Below are 4,778 nucleotides of genomic sequence, written 5' to 3'. Positions count from 1 at the left end.
ATATTGATAATGGCATCTGTTAAATGCTTACTCTGTGCCAGGCACTTGACTAAGCGCTGGGGTGGGTGCAAACAAAGCGGGTTGGATGAAGTCCCCTCCCACATGGGGTTTACAATCTCAATCCCCATTTTACAGATGAGGTAACCGAGGCATAGAGAAATGAAGTGACTTGCCCAAGGTCACACGACAGACAAGTGGTGGAACCGTGATAAGAGCCCATGACCTTCTGACTCTCAGGCCCCGTGCTTTATCCGCTATGCCATGTTGCTTCCTCTTTCATAATAATAATAATAATGTTGGCATTTGTTAAGCACTTATTATGTGCAGAGCACTGTTCTAAGCACTGGGGTAGATACAGGGTAATCAGGTTGTCCCACGTGAGGCTCACAATCTTAATCCCCATTTTACAGATGAGATAACTGAGGCACAGAGAAGTTAAGTTCATTCATTCATTCAATAGTATTTATTGAGCACTTACTATGTGCAGAGCAATGTACTAAGCGCTTGGAATGTACAAATCGGTAACAGATAGAGACAGTCCCTGCCCTATGTCAGCTTACAGTCTAATCGGGGGAGACAGACAGACAAGAACAATAGCAATAAAGTGACTTGCCCACAGTCACACAGCTGACAAGTGGCAGAGCTGGAATTTGAATCCATGGCCTCTGACTCCCAAGCCCCTGCACCTTCCACTGAGCTACACTGCTCTCATCTGGTGAGGAGACACCAGCATCCTCATCCCTCTCCCCCACCCCTCCCCAATCTGTGCGCCAAGGATCTGAGACTACACGAGGAAGGAATCACCCCCACCCCTTCGCATCCCTGATCCCGGGCCCCACCACTAAAGCGGGAGAGAGACTGTGAGCCCATTATTGGGCAGGGATTGTCTCTATCTGCTGCCAAATTGTACATTCCAAGCACTTAATACAGTGCTCTGCACATAGTAAGCGCTCAATAAATGCTATTGAATGATTGAATGAGAGAGGGAATCTCCAAGGAGATAACAACAAGGCAACAATCACCCATTACAACTAATAGCTTGAGAGCGCTCACCTACTCACGCCGGACCAAGGTTTTGTCGATTCACTAATTATTATTATTATTGTACATGTTAATAATTGTGGTGTTAGCTAAGTGCTTACTATGTGCCAAGCACTGTTCTAAGCGCTGAGCACTGTTCTAAGCGCTGAAGCGCTTCTGTAGATTCGCCCCCATCTTGGAGTGGCTGAGTTGCCCTCTACTTGAGGAATTTGCCACAACCCACTGGCTCTACAGATCAGCTGAAGCAGCTTGAAGCTTTCTTTATTTCTCACCCTAGCCCCACCATGTGCCTTCAATCTGATCCCTTTGATATCCCACCCCCTGTACCCCACCCCTTCTTGCCCCCCCTTCCCCACAGGCCAGACCTCCTCAGTTCCCACCCCTTCCCACCCCCTGAGCGGTCTCCCATCCCTGTCATCCTGTTCCAGCATTACCTTTCATCCCCCTCCTCCTACCCCTCATACCGTCCCCCACAGCCAAGTGTGACCTGTGGAACCCCCGCTCCATTATGGGAAAGCTTCCCTACATCATGGACCTGTTCCTAACCCGGTGATCGCTCCCCGGTGTCATCACTGAAACTTGTCTCCCCAGATGACACAGTCTCCTCTGCTGCTCTCTCCGGGGGGTTGGGTGGGGAGGGGGAGAGTGATAATTGTACAATCTCTACCCTCACCATTCTCAAATTCCTCTATCAGGCCACAACCTCCACATCTTCTCTCTTTTCATATACCCACTCCCAGCAAATCTGCCCACAGAGACCCCTGTTCTTTTGACCCCCTCCAATATTCTACAGCCATCCTAACCCATTTGGCCTCAACACCCAGACTATTGTCTCGATGCACAAATCCATGCCCTCCACACCACCCTCTCCACAGAACTGAAGACCCTTGCTCCCTGTCCACACCACTAACCTGAAACCCTGAATCACCTTCATAGTACTCTTCCTCCGCTCCCGTACCCAAGCTGAGGGTCCCTGTTAGCGGAAATTCACATACCCCTCTGACCTTGTTTACCTTAAATTAAATGAATTCTTACCAGCTTCAATTCGGCCCTTTTCTCTGCCCAACAAAACGTCTCCTTCCTAACTCATTCCTATTCCCACCATCCCTGCCGGCTGTTCCAGTCATTTAACTCCCTCTTCAAACCTTCTGTCCCTGGAAGTGGTTTCATCCCTGCCTCTTTCCATGCAGTCAACTTGAGTCTCTGCTCTCGACTCTCTCCTATGCTGCTGCCCAGCACAGGTGAATTTTGACCTGTAGCAGAATGCCTTCCACTCGCTAACCACTGCTCAAACTAGGAATGGAATGGATATGCCTCTGCTTGACTCTCCTTCCCTTAATCGAGACAGGTAGAGTGCTGGAAACTCTCCAGATGTGACCCCGAAAGGGGATCTCCCTATCTCGCCAGCTGTAATCTTGGCATTGTCCTTGACTCATCTCTCTCATTCCACCCACATATTCAATCTGTCACCAAATCCTGTCGGTTTGACCTTCACAACATTGCCGAAGTCCACTCTTTCCTCTCCACCCAAACTGCTATTACGTAAATCCCAACACTCATCCTACCCTGCCTTGATTACTGCATCAACCTCTTTGCTGACCTCCCTGCTTCGTGTCTCTCCCCACTCCATTCTGCTGCTTGAATCTAAAAATGATTTTAGAATCATTTTTCTAAAAACACATTCAGTCTGTGGCTCCTTACTCCTCGAGAACCTCCAGTCGCTGCCCACCAACCTCCACATGAAACAAAAACTTCTTACCTTTGACTTTAAAGCACCCAATCGGCTCATCCCATCCTACCAGCCGCTGGCACACTTCACTCTAGTGCCAGTTTACTCACTGTGCTCCATCTCATCTATCTCTCCACCTGGCACCCTTCACTCTAGTGCCAGTTTACTCACTGTGCTCCATCTCATCTATCTCTCCACCGACCCCTTTGTCACGTCTTCAATGCTAAGCCTGGAACCCCTTCTCCCTCTATATATATCAGATCAGCACTGTCCCCTTCAAAGCATTATTAAGGTCTCATCTCCTTCAAGAGGCCTTCCCCAATTAAGCCCTCATTTTCCTGGCTCCCTTTTCTTTCTGCGTGTCTATGGGATCTGTGACATTTGGGTATTTGATATTTGACTCATCCTCAACCAAGCAGCACTTATATACAAATATTTAAATCATATATTATAATTTTTTTTTTGTAGTAATGTTTGTCTCCCCACACTAGACTGTGAGCTCGTTGGGGGCAAGGAACGCGTCTGCTAAATCCGTTGTACTATCCCAAATGCTTAATGTAGTGTCCTGTGCCTAGTGAGCACTGAATAAATACCATCGATGATGATTAGATGTTTCTAGTAAGGTTTTGAAGGCAGGGAGAGGGATTGTCAGTCGTATCTGAAGAGGGAGGGAGTTCCAGATCAGAGGCAGGATGTGGGCAAGAGGTACAGTGAGTCTAATCAGTAGATTGGCATTAGAGGAGTAAAGAGTGGGTGTCGAGTTGTAGTAGGAAGTCAGGGAGGTAAGGTATGATGGAGTAAAGTGATTGAGTGCTTTAAAGTTTATGATAAGGAGTTTCTGTTTGATGCAGAGGCGGATGGGCAACCACTGGAGACCCTTGGGGGGAGGGGAAACATGGACTGAACATTGATGCAGGAAAATGATTCAGGCAGTCGAGTGAAGGATGGAGTGGAGTGGGGAGAGACAGGAGGTTGGGACGTCAGCAAGGAGGATGATGTAATAATCAAGGCTGGGTAGGATGAGTGTTTGGATGAACATAATAGCAGTTTGGATGGAGTGGAAAGGGCAGATTTTAGCAGTATTTTGAAGGTTGACCCAACAAGTTTGTGACAGGTTGACTATGTGGGTTGAATGAGAGACATGAAAGAAGGATAATGATAATAATAATAATGATGATGATGGTATTTATCAAGGGCTTCCTATGTACAAAGCACTGTTCTAAGCGCCGGGGTAGATATAAAGTCCTGAGGTTGTTCCACGTGAGGCTCACAGTCTTAATCTCCATTTTACAGATGAGGTAATTGAGGCATAGAGAAGTGGTGACTTGCCCCAAATCACACGAATGATAAGTGGCGGAGCTGGGATTAGAACCCATGACCTCTAACTCCCAGGCCTCGTGCTCTTTCCATTAAGCCGCGCTGCTTCTCAGAAGGATAATAGCAAGGTGATGGGTTTGTGAGACAGGTGGGACTGTCTACAGTGGCAAAAAAGTCAGTGGGAGGGCAGGGTCTGGGTGGGAACATGAGTTCTGATTTGGACATGTTAAGTTTGAGGTGTCGGTGAGACAGCCAGGTAATGATAATAATAATAATGTTGGTATTTGTTAAGCGCTTACTATGTGCTGAGCACTGTTCTAAGCGCTGGGGGAGATACGAGGTCACCAGGTTGTCCCACGTGAGGCTCATTTTACAGATGAGGTCACTGAGGCCCAGAGAAGTTAAGCGACTTGCCCACAGATACCCAGCTGACAAGTGGCAGAGGCAGGATTCAAACCCATGACCTCTGACTCCCCAGCCCATGCTCTTTCCACTGAGCCATGCCGCTTCTCCCGAAGCATGATGAAGAGATGTCCTGAAGGCAGGAGGAAATCGGAGACTGCAGAAATGAAGAGAGTCCAAGGTTGGAGATGTAGATTTGGGAATCATCCTCAGAGAGGTGGTAGTTGAAGCCATAGCAGCGAATTAATTCTTCAAGGGAATGGGTGTGGATGGAGAATAGAAAGGGACC

At 47.8% G+C, this 4,778-nt stretch overlaps 1 non-coding gene across 1 annotated transcript; it reads right to left on the bottom strand.

The window, feature by feature from the left end:
• Positions 1 to 2,292: 2,292 nt before the first annotated feature.
• LOC114818126 lies at positions 2,293 to 2,430 on the bottom strand. Its single transcript, XR_003765947.1, has one exon. It is a non-coding gene; the product is annotated as a small nucleolar RNA SNORA7 (small nucleolar RNA).
• Between the last annotated feature and the right edge of the window lie 2,348 nt (positions 2,431 to 4,778).

This window comes from Ornithorhynchus anatinus, chromosome 17 (genome assembly GCF_004115215.2).
Source record: "Ornithorhynchus anatinus isolate Pmale09 chromosome 17, mOrnAna1.pri.v4, whole genome shotgun sequence".
Classification (NCBI taxonomy): Eukaryota; Metazoa; Chordata; class Mammalia; order Monotremata; family Ornithorhynchidae; genus Ornithorhynchus; species Ornithorhynchus anatinus.
The sequence above is the reverse complement of the archived record's forward strand: the minus strand, read 5'-3'. Positions and strand labels throughout refer to the sequence as shown.